Source organism: Anabrus simplex, chromosome 1, assembly GCF_040414725.1.
Source record: "Anabrus simplex isolate iqAnaSimp1 chromosome 1, ASM4041472v1, whole genome shotgun sequence".
Taxonomy (NCBI): Eukaryota; Metazoa; Arthropoda; class Insecta; order Orthoptera; family Tettigoniidae; genus Anabrus; species Anabrus simplex.
In genome coordinates, this window is record NC_090265.1 from 1100116912 (window position 1) to 1100129792 (window position 12881).

The following is a 12881-nucleotide window of genomic DNA, read 5'->3' on the forward strand; positions in this document are numbered from 1 at the left end:
ATAATAATAATAATAATAATAATAATAATAATAATAATAATAATAATAATAATTTAATTTTCCGTTAAAGAACGGGCACATATAGTCGGCCCCGTCTTATTAATAACTAGCTGATGTACCCGTGCTTCGCAACGGGATTCTCAGAATGACTGACTTTGTGGTTTTCCTAACCTGAAATCAACATAGGTCATTACAAAAACATAAGTATGAATGTAGCGATTAAAAGCAATGCTAACATATAAAATACTCGATCAAATGGAAAGCCGCACGTTTTATCACTTTTAACTAACAGTGCTGCGGTGAGATTGCGGTGCCAATCTAATAGTCCAAAGTTCCAGAGCTGGGATGACCAGGCCGCAGATTGCCATGAACACTCATCTGCCATTATTCCGCTAAATATGCCCACTGTTCATTCCAATCAGTGCCTCAGAGTAGGGATTGAATAGCCCGAATGCTATGATGATCCAGTGTGTTACGTACCAGTAGTATCAGAAAATTTATAAAGCAGGGGAATGGCATGCTAAAAAAGAAAGTTATCTAACTCCCCAGCTACTTCCCATCAATATTCAGACAGGCTATTACACTCTGTACGACTGGGTGAGTTGACCGTGTGGTTAGCGGTGCGCAGCTGTGAGCTTGCATCCGAGAGATAGTGGATTCGAACCCCATTGTCGGCAGCGCTGAAGATGGTATTCCGTGGTTTTCCACTTTCACACCAGTCAAATGCTGGGCCTGTACCTTAATTAAGGCCTAAGGCCCTCCTAGCCCTTTCCTATCCCATCGTCGCCATAAAACCTATCTATGTCGGTGCAACGTAAATCAAATCAAAAATACTCTGTACGCAGCAGTAATCCTATCAACCGGAGATGAGGGACAACAGAAGACACAAAGCACATCACGACAAACAATGGTCAATGTAATGTTATTGTTGATCAATGTTATGAGCTTTCTATATTGTAGGCCTTCACATTTAGTTTTCTTTCGACTCTGTGATTTGTAAAATATTTTATACCATAAACTGTAGTTTCTTATTCTCCGACTTTACATACCGATTTTCATTAAATACTGTTTACCCATTTTCTCGTTACTCGGCAATGATATGGACTTTGTAACAAAAATCCAAATTCATGAATATCTTTGTGATCATAGCCACTACGGTAACAATGTATAAGACATGAATAATAGGAAATTTAGTACTATATAGCCTTAGTTATGTAGCATTCATCGATTACACCTCTAATAAGAAATATTTGAGAATTACATTTTATGCCTTCCCCTAAACTACCATTTCACCGTAGCAGGTGAGGCCGCCTGGGGGAGGTATTGGTCCCCTTTTCCTGTTGTATCCCCCGACCCAAAGTCTCACGTTCCAGGACACTGCACTTGAGGCGGTAGAGGTGGGATCCCTCGCTGACTCCGAGGAATAAACCAACCCTGGAGCGTTAACGGATTAAGAAAGAAATAATAATAATATTAACTTTTTCCGTCGCTTTTCTCTCTGGTGGGTTCACTGGTTCGATGTTCATCGCACATGTGGACGTGAGCGAGTTTTGGGGCCGGATGCCTTTCCTGACGTGAATCCTGTGTGCAGGGATGTGTTCACTACGCCTGTTTCTGATGTGGCTGAGAGTGTAGCGTGTTAATGAAGAGGTGTGTATTCAGGCGAACATCAAGTTATTTCATCAATTCACAATCAAGTACTCATCCATTACTGAATGCTCCCTGTCCAGTTGGTGGCTATCCGTGACATGGAGAGAGGAGTGTTTATTCATTCATTAATTTAGGCAGTCAGTATTTCATTAATAATGGAATGTTCAATTCAGTCCATCAAGCCATTCATTCTTTCATCAATGAATCAATGAATGCTTTCTCCCCAGTTAGAGGCTGTTCGTGACCGGGTGAGAAGAGTGTTATTCATTCATTCACGCACGATCACAATTTAATCATGAAATCAACCATTTACCAATTCATGCATTCATCCACTCATTCAATTCAGTCATAATGTATCTTGTAAGAGTAAGAACACTCTATAAGACTTGTGACACAAAATTAAGCACTAAATAAGCTAAGGAAGGGGAAGAAACATGCCCTAGAAGTAGACTATATTTGTTTACCTCTAGGGCAGGGCCTGTCAAACGCCCAAAATCTCACGCGTGCAAACTGAGGGGCAGATGTCCTATGCACAGTGCATCGGTCCCACTCGGCTCGGCTCGGACCAACGCTTCGTGTCTGGGCGACTCGGCTAAGCTTGGCTCCACTCGGCTCGCATTTGGAGCGCTACGGAGCAAGTGAGGAAAAGGGAGACAAGAGGAACGAGCGAGACAGGTGTGGGGAAATAGAGAGAGAGCGCTATTGGTCCAAATCGAGGAGTGGGGGTCTGAACTCTGGTCAACCAAGCGAAGTCGTCTCTTGCACCGTACACCGCGCAATGCACTGGTGCATGCACCCTGAGAGGCCCTGGTCTAGGGCAAAATAAATTATATTTAGTGTAGTAGGCCTTAATAGTCAAATAATTGTAAGAGGAGAATGCAATGCATGTATCGAATTTAATGAATTGCAATAAACGAATGCCCTCTCCCCAGTTTGGGCGATCCGAAACTAGGCTAAGTCGAACACAAGCACCCAGTCCCCGAGCCAGAGAAATTGACCTGATGCGGGTAAAATCTCCAACCCGGCCGGGAATCGTACCCGAGATACTCTGAGCCGATGGTCTCAGTGTTGATCGTTGAGTCAAGAAGGTGCCCTCCATCAACATAGAGAAACCCACGGAGAGAGATATGAACGCTATCAATGACATACAAATTAATGCACGATACCAAGCGGAATAAAAATTATCTATAATGGCAGCCCGCGATATACCATTCCAAAATGTTGCCCATCTTTCGTGATTTTACCATTTAGGGTTTGAATTATTCAAGAATGATTTCTTAATAATAATAATAATTTTATTGTTTTACGTCACACTAACTACTTTTGAAGGTTTTCGGAGAAACTGAGGTTCCAGAATTTTGTGCCGTAGGAGTTCTTTTACGTGCCAGTAAATCTACCGACAGGAGGCTGACGTATTTGAGCACCTTCAAATACCACCGGACTGAGTCATGATCGAACCTGCCAAGTTGGGGTGAGAAGGCCAGCGTCTCAACCGTCTGAGCCACTCAGCCCGGCAATGATTTCTTAGCAGTTACTGATGATCTAAGAGAAATCTCTATGCTAACTGTCACTTTCATAAGTTTGATAGTTCCTGAGATATATTGATGAGTGAGTGAGTGGTATTTCGCATTTACACATGCAGTATACAAACCCTAAATGGTAAAATCACGAAAACATGCGGGAGTAATCAGTGAGGGGATATAGTATTTCCCCCTTCCGATCCCGCCTTATTACTTCCCTATGTTTGGGAGCATCCTGTACATTACCACAGAGAGAAAGACACAGGTTATCAGGCAGTTACTTCACACACAAGTACACGCGGCTAATGATTGAGGATTTCTATTGCGATAAAAAGCACAATCACTTGGTAGAAATGAACTGGAGATTCGTCTATACCTTTCCTGGCTCTTAGAAGCGACCAAAGGTGTCTGTCGTCTGTTAGGTCATCAGCCCAGAGGCTGATTGGATCCTTAAATAGCACCACCAAAGGTTATGCGGTTATAAGGAAACCGAAAAAACCCAATGGCAGCACCAAAATGAGGCATACTAGGCAAGACGAGGAGTGAGGTATTTTGCCATTGCTTTCGTCACTGAGTCAGAAAGTGCTATTGCTGCACGACTGATCCTATGAGCAACACCTTTCATAACACTCAGATACACTGGTCGTACTCTGAATGTCATTACTCAGCACCATCCATACCCCAGCAGCTTCCATATTGTCACAGCCATGGATAAGACTGGGACTTCGGTGAAAGCTACACTTTGCTCTGGCCTGTGCCAAGAGATGGATACAAAAGTACTGTATCCATCAAGAAATGGCAGCAGTCAAACGACCAAAGTTATTACACTGATAGTCTCCTAAAGAATCACTGTCGCTCTCCAGGTTGTAGGGTTGAACTGTGTTATTAGAGACTACTGTAGTGGTTGACCTAAACGTGGCCACAGAAATCTTCAATGCAGCATAACCCTTCACAGACTCAGTTCTAACCTCCTAAAAATGGGAATGATGTTCATTAATCATTACCATAACTTTCATAAGGCCACAAAAGGTGATTACTTGTGTAATACTCAGAATTTTTAGATACTAACGATTCGACTACGAAAGTTGTTTATTAAACGTCAACTTCTGGCAATTTATAGAAAAATTCTCCATATACGGTGTCGAATTAAGGGAATATTTAGCTTGAAATGATTTAAAACGTGAAGGAGTTAAGAATTCGTGATAATTTAACGATGTAATACCAGTGTATGCAGTTAAACAAGTACCTCGAATTCATTACCGTTCTCCATGCAGGCACCTTGCCCATTTTAGCTTGACATGTGATTATTATGCTCAGATCTATTCTTGATTTATGGTACCGCAAGTTAAATTTATTCATAGGCGTAATGAAAGCTTCAGATGCTTCTGCATTTAGCTTTTGCACCAGTTAGAATAGTCGAGCAACTTCTTCCGGCCGTTACCATTTGATGGCGGCGTGAATTCCGTTATACCGTATGAATATTGTTGTCATCCGTCCATGCACTTAATGTGCGTTTGTGACAGCGTTTAAAACCTCTATGCACGTTTGGAAGCATCGACATATAATACATCCACACTGCTGTTTATAAATATACGAGCTCCACAAAGCCTGAAATTCACAAGAACATCTTACTAATCAGAACTAATAATGTATTGCGAACACGAAGTCATATATATAACACTGAAGTGGGATGGATTTCTTACAAGGATATAATGAATGTATTATATTCATTATTGCCTCTTTCTAGAGCTAGTCTTCGATTCTAAACCTTCAGTGTATGATTTTTGTACATTAAAGCTACAAGAATATTAGAAATATGAAACCAAAGTTATTATTAGAGGTAAAACATAAAAGCCGGCCTGCTATTATTTATTAACGGATGTAGTAGTTTCGCATCTATCTCTTATCTGACGCCAAAAGCAAACGTAGCTTCTTCTGAAGTCTCACAAGCGAAGGTCGCCATGTGGTTTTCTAGGAAAGTGTTCAAATTTTGAGGATATGCTCTTTATTAAAAATATTTTAGCCCTGTTCGAGTGTTTTTGCCAACGGGCCTTATTTTGTTCAACATTTAACGTTTAAAATCTATGCTCAAACTTTTTTAGTCTTATTTACGCAGACGTTTTTGACTTGTCTCTGACGTAGTCGCTAGCGCATTGATGTTGGGAACTGAAGTTTTCGATTTCGAGACCGACCTTAGTTTATTTCTTTGTTTTTCATTTTATGGTTTTGGTACATAAAGAGGCGAGTCCGAGAGTAAAACTAACCCTGGAGGGTAAACGGATTACACATTTGTTGTTTTTTCTATTAAAATATTAATAAATATTTACAATATTATTTACAATATTTGTCCAATTTTTAATGTTCGTCTGACAATGAATCTGTTGAACTTGATTCATTATTTGGGTGGTCTTTTTCATGGAAGCATTGCAAACAAAGCATTTCGCGACATCGAACACATTTAATAAATGCATGTGCACAGCAAGAATAACACTTTGACCTCATTACTTCACGCGGAAAACATGTGTTGTTCACAAATAAATAAAAAATGGTCAAGGTCGGAGTCTAACTCGGAAACTTAAATTCCCAATGCCAATGCGCTAGTGACTATGCCAAGTCGGAAATAGCTGCGGGAATAAGACTACAAACGTTTGAGGTTAGATTTTAAACGTTAAATGTTGAACAAAATAAGGCCCATTGGCAAAAACACTCGAACAGGGCTAATATGGACAATATGGAAGATGACTTTCTGAGCACGATCGGTGCGTCCAGAGTTCTGTAAGATGTAGGTCATAGGGTCAATCATGCTACAATAGGACTTACTGGCCCAGTGAGGAAAACAATGACAAACTATCTCACTTCTCACCATGCCTCATAATGGCGCCGTCATCACTCTTTTCAGGTTTACCTATAACCGCGTAAACTTTGGCGGTGGTGTTTGAGAATCCAATCAGCTTTCGTGCCGAAGGCTTAGCAGACAAATAATATAAAAATAATTGATACTGTTCCGAACTCTTATCAACATTCCGAGGTAGAAAATTTTAGTGACCCTAGAGAAATAATTTTATTTTTCTTTCTTTCTTAATTCTTTCACCCTCCAGAGTTGGTTTTTCTCTCGGACTCAGCGAGGCATTCCATCTCTACCGCCTCATGGGCAGTACCCTGAAGCGCGAGACTTTGGGTCGGAGATAGAAATGGGGAGGAGAATCAGTACCTTGTCCAGGTGACCTCATCCGCTATGCTGAACAGGGGCCTTCTGTGGGGGAGAGGAAGATTGGTAGGGATAGACAAGAAAGAGGGAAGGAAGCGACCGTGGCCTTATTAGGTACCATCCCGGCATTTGCCTGGAGGAGAAGTGGGAACCATGGAAAACCACTTCAAGGATGGCTGAGGAGGGAATCGAATCCTCTCTACTCAGTTGACTTCCCGAGACTGAGTGACTCCCGTTCCAGCCTTGGTACCACTTTTCAAATTTCGTGACAGAGCCGGGAATCGAATCCGGGCCTCCAGGGGTGGCAGCTAATCATACTAACCACTACACCATAGCACCGGCTTATTCGTATCTGATAACTGAAAATACTTCTGAGGAATGTTTAAGTATGCTGAAAAAGTACCGCTTAAGTATCACCTCAAATAACTTCAAATGTAACATTTAAAGATAAATATTATCTGTTTTTAGAGAAAAGTACGAGCGAGATGTTGCTAAACATTGCCTCGCGGTATACACTGACACGAAACCATTCTCAGGCTGTAATTCTCCGTCCTTTTCGTTTACGTCTCCCGCTGTATTAACTGTGTACAGCTAAGGCTTTTATGGCCTACTGATCTTCGGAAATAGTGGAGTCTTGAAAATGTCGGGCACAGTTTTCGGCGAAACGTTGGGAGCTAGGAACCCAATTGGATCACTGACTACAAGTCTGGAAAATTTATTTTATATTCATCGGCGACATCATTTTTGTGGCCATCACTGGTACAAGCTGATTGCATAATTAACTCACAAGAAGTATCTCTTCACAAGAACTCACTATGTGCACGAAGGCGATTGTTAGAGGATGACGGTGGAACCTATTAAAAACAGGTTTGAACTATATTAGATCACTTATACTACGTCCAAAACTCTGTTATGAAAGGACCGTCATGGCTATTTGCCTTCAGGCAGAACAAGTCTACAGGTAGTAATAGCGATTTGTTGGACAATAATGCGAATTCCTTACCAACGACCACTTCCGGCCGATGGCTTGTATAAGCACTGATGTCACGTGTTTCTAAAACACTTATCGTCTCGTTGGTCACAGGTCCACAGCGTTTACACGTGAAGAATTATGTTTGCTACTTTAGTTTTCTGTTGTTAGGATGAACTGTATTGTAAGAGACTACCGTAGTTATCGTTCCTAATAAGTGGCCGCCGACATCTTATATGCAGCATATACCTTCACAGACTACAAGAACTGATAAGATTTAAGTTTACGAACGAAGGATTAGAAAATCTAAATCAAGAGCAAAATGTGTATTCTTTGTATGCTTTATCTCTACAGCTAGGCCCTTACGACCGCAGGGAAGGATCAGAAGATAGTGACGTTCGATTAAAATCCACGGGAACTTCCAGAGGAATTAAGCATGCACAGACAGAATTCTTGACTCGGCCGGGATTCAAACCCAGGACTCCCCTAACTGAAGACCAGGACGCCGAACATTCACCCAAGGAGCCGGACCGGTATTTTACGCTACGTATACATTATATGTGTTTGGAATGTTGACACTATCGGAAAAAATGTCAGACTTCCCGTTAGATTGAGTCGCAACGCTAAGGGCAATGAACCACATTACACTAATCCTTGTGTGGAAGATCACAACAATGTCACCATACGGGTCATCATACACTGCAAAGTAGGGTTCAACACTGTGACCCACTTGCCAACGGCCCAGCTAGTTCCGTTACCGAGCACGAGATAACAATTTTCATGAACGCAAAAACAAATAAACATTAAATACATGGTGTTATGCATCACTTAACCAAGCGCCAACATTTTATTATTTTTAGATTATTGCTTCATCTGGTAGATAACGGTGTAGCCATCATATAGTTTATCGTTCGGACTTTTGTTCTCAACGTGGTTTCGCGGGAAATGAATTTTGACCAAACCCCTCAATCATTAAATTAAAGTTTTGCATCTAGTAACTAATCGCCATTTCTGAGTCTGAATTACGCATGAGAATTGCAGGCATTTGTGAAAGAGGCCTGTAGACGAATATAATCAATATAACACACGATATGTCATTTACCAGAATATAATCCTGTACTCAAATAAGCAATTAAACTTGTTAAAAAGTACCATATTCTACACTGTGCTGATTTATATATATTTTCTTTTTTGTTAAAAATGAAACCATACTCTCCAATGTCCACTCAGTTAATGTAACTAAGTTTTCAGTTTGTCGAACACTAAATATAACAAATACAACCGTATAACATACTGCTGTTTAATAGAATTTGTTAAAGTTAAACCGAATCACTAAATTATAATTTTGTTGGTTGGTAAGTTATCTTCTTTTTCTTTATCTGTTTACCCTCGAGGGTTGGTTTTCCCTCGGACTCTGCGAGGGATCCCACCTCTACCGCCTCAAGGGCAGTGTCCCGAGACATTGGCTCGGAGGATACAACTGAGAGTAGGACCAGTACCTCGCCCAGGCGGCCTCACCTGCTATGCTGAACGGGGGCCTTGGTGGGGGATGGGAAGATTGGAAGGAATAGACAAGGAAGAGGGAAGGAAGCGGCCGTGGCCTTAAGTTAGGTACCATCCCGGCATTTGCCTGGAGGAGAAGTGGGAAACCACAGAAAATCACTTCCAGGATGGCTGAGGAGAGAATCGAACCCACCTCTACTCAGTTGACCTCCCGAGGCTGAGTGGACGCAATTCCAACCCTCCTATCACTTTTCAAAATTTGTGGCAGAGCCGCAAATTGAACCCGGGCTTCCGGGGGTGGCAGCTAATCACACTAACCACTACACCACAGAGGCGGACGGTTAGTAAGTTATGCAAAACAAAAATACTAATGGAATCACAGTAAAGCATCAAATGACCAAGCGCCATTATCTCAGATTACGACAGTATATTTAAAATCACTAATGTTGATATACTGTATTAACAAAAAAAAATATCATGTTATTGATATATTGGTATACAATACTTTACATTTCACAACAAAGGTGAATTAATACAAAGTATTTTGGGTTTGTGTAAATATATCAGAATCTAATTTGGTGCTTGGTGAAGTAATGGCTCAACACTATCCAAATAATCAAGAGAATGAACTGACATCAATACGGTTTTGTACAGAATGCCCACTGTGCTCGTTGTTAAGTTTAATAATTTGTTTAAATTATGAGTGCTTATATCAGACTGAGGATAACAGAAACTGCAGCAGTCTCGCAAATCGAACCTGAGATCCTCACTTCCTGACACCGCCAGGACAGCAGAGCGCGATCAATAGGACTGAACTCTATGTTTCTACAGCACATTGGACGAGAATATATTATCGTGCTCGCACGAAACGAACTCTCTTTTACTTTTCGAGATGTTTCTCAAGTTCCCTCGATCTCATATATGGCCAGTCACTTGCACACAGTGGGAATTCTGACTCGCAACACACGTTTCTGACAAGAATCACAGAGTGTATTACACCGAGATGTAAGCAAGTTTGCAGTTCTATGTGAATTTTAATCTTGTCATCATTTGTCATGGGAACTACAGTTTTAAGTGGAATCCATAAAAAGTGATTTTTAATTTCAGAAGAAAGGGATTTGAATCGCATTTTCCACAGCGAGAAGTCTTGACTATATAACTCACTCGTCCGCAGCACCACAAATGAGAAAGTTCTTTATCCACTGGTGTACTACACTTGGTCGTGATTTTAAGACGAGGTACAATTTGACACCCATCCTCTCTTAACAATAATAAGAAGGGAAAAGGAAGAGTTCCAACCTTTCGAAGAATGAAGGTATCGGCAATATAAAGGCAAGACTAATACTCTCGCGGTTGGAAGAGAACAAGAGTTGACAAAACGAGATCGGATAGGAAAGATTAAAGTGAGGAGCCTAACACAAGTAAGTGCAAGCAATGCCAGACTCAGCTAGAGGATCCGTGGTTGTCCACCCACGGTTTCCTCTCTCGTTCACTTCTTACGACAGCCAAGGGAGATCGTGGACGTATTTTTTTGCTTTTTTACTATGTACTTCACGTCTTATGGACACAGATAGGTCTTACGGCGTCGATGGATGGGACAGGAAAGGACTACGAGTGGGAAGGAAGTGGCTATGGCCTTAATTAAGGTACAGCTCCAGCATTTGCCTGGTGTGAAAATGGGAGACCATGGAAAAGCATATTGCGAGCTGCCGACAGCGGGATTCGAACCCACCATCTCCCGAATGCAAGTTCACAGCTTCGCGCCCCTAACCGCACTGCCAACTCAAACAATGATCATCCACAGTGTAGTTTTACCCCGGATCCAGCCCCATTTTCAGGCCAAGAAAATACTGGTATTGTACCTTACGTCATGTCCTGGTTCATCTTTTACTGTGATAGTTAACATAGCGGCGACCGTCAGTTATGTACTTGCTAAGCCGGGCTGAGTGGCTCAGACGGTTAAGGCTCTGGCCTTCTAACCCCAACTTGGCAGGTTCGATCCTGGCTCAGTCCGGTGGTATTTGAAGGTGCTCAAATACGACAGCCTCGTGTCGGTAGATTTACTGGCATGTAAAAGAACTCCTGCGGGGCTAAATTCCGGCACCTCGGCGACTCCGAAGACCGTAAAAGTAGTTAGTGGGACGTAAAGCAAATAACATTATTATTATTATTATTATTATTATTATTATTATTATTATTATTATTATTATTATTATGTACTTGCTAAGCTAGTAAATACTGACCCGCAACTCATATTTTTGGTAAGTTGAAAGGTGAATGTTGTTCACTAGTCCACGCACCGACATTCACAACCAGTCAATGTACTGCGTTTATGACCATATACAGTAGAAAATACAGTAAAAAGGTCACGACAACAATAAAGCTGATTTTAGCCTAATACAATGACAAAGTACAATATGGCTTGCAAAATACAAAGAAAAATAATAAGTCAAGTCATGCCGGTATGTGATAAATTTTCATTTCCTACTCTGCTTGCTTTATCACTTGTTCTTGCTGAAGTATTGTTGTTTTTTCCTCGAACTTGATGGGCGAGCGAGAGTTTATTTCCCAGAACAGGAGAGTCCAAGATATTGCGGTTTAATATTCTGTTTCAAGGCTACTAGTAAACGTACGCAGAACTGCAGTGAACATATTCCTTTCAAAATTAGTGTAAGAATAAATAAGAAAATATTCGAAATTTGTCTTTTATATGTTGCTAATTACTTTTAAAGTTATTCAGAGATGCCGAGTTGTCGGTATTGTTTGTCCCGCAGGAGTTCATTTATGTTCCGATATATCTTACGGCGCGAGGCTGGCATATTTGAGCACTGGACTGAACCAGGATCGAACCAGCTCTATACTTTTTGACTCACTCAGCCCGATATTATCAGTTATGGCCGGGAGTTTAATGCTTCACGCCAACCAGTAGCGGCGTTTGGGAATTAAAAATGGGGTGGGGGTGGGGGCAAAATATATACAGACAACAAGCAGTATCCAGGTTTGTGGGATATACACGTCCTACCAAAAGTTCAAGGACACCTGCGTATTTCATGAATATGATTCCTATCCTTAAATTTTTAGGCTCAGGAATACAATTTTCTACAGGGAATTAGTACGTATTTAGAGGAACATTTCTTGAAATTTTCATTTAAGTAACGCTCTTTGTTTTGAAGTAACTGAGTTTTTTGTTTATGATTATTGGAAAGAAAGTTGTTATATTTTGAATACTTCAGGAGATCTTGACGGTGCAATATGGGGATTACATTAAAAATTTTGTTGTGGAGAAACACAACCTGTGGAATATTTATAATTGTAATAGAGCAACAGAATAAGTTTCCATTTTAAAAAATTCTCCCTAATAGAACCACAGAAAGAGGTCATAAAACAAACATTCCTTGACCCTAGCTGGACAGGATATCCCTCAAGCTACCGAGATCGTTTGTGTGTTACGCTGTAGTGTAAATGAAAATTCCAGCCGAGGGGTCAAGGGGATTCGTGCCTCAGTCGCCTGAGTAGAAAGCCTGCACATAAGCTACTATGATAAGTACGCGCTCTATTCGAATACCTGTCCTAATGAAACAGCGAGCAACAACAAATCTCCTTTCACGGTCATCTGCTAGAGGTATACACACATTCAGATAATCTTCTACGTAAGTGAACACGTTATCGACAGTCGTATGTTCCGCAAATCCTGAACCTGCTAGTTGGCTGCTACAACTGCAATCTGATATGGATGAATGACCACGATTCTTAAAATGCGACCTCTGACATTTTCATCAGTTAGCAAGGTTTCTGTGTAGCAGGCGTTTGCAGCACTAGCCAGTCAAATTCCCCTTCATTGCGTAGACAACCTGTTTTCCAGTCAATGACCGGGTCAGGGATGGAATGAATGAAGCCCCCGTCTAGCGGCGAGGGTAGGAATTGTGCCGGCTGCCGAAGCTTGTCGCACTCCTCTGGGGCAATGATTAATGACTGATAGATGAAAAGAAATGATAGTGGAGAGTGTTGCTGGAATGAAAGATGACAGGGG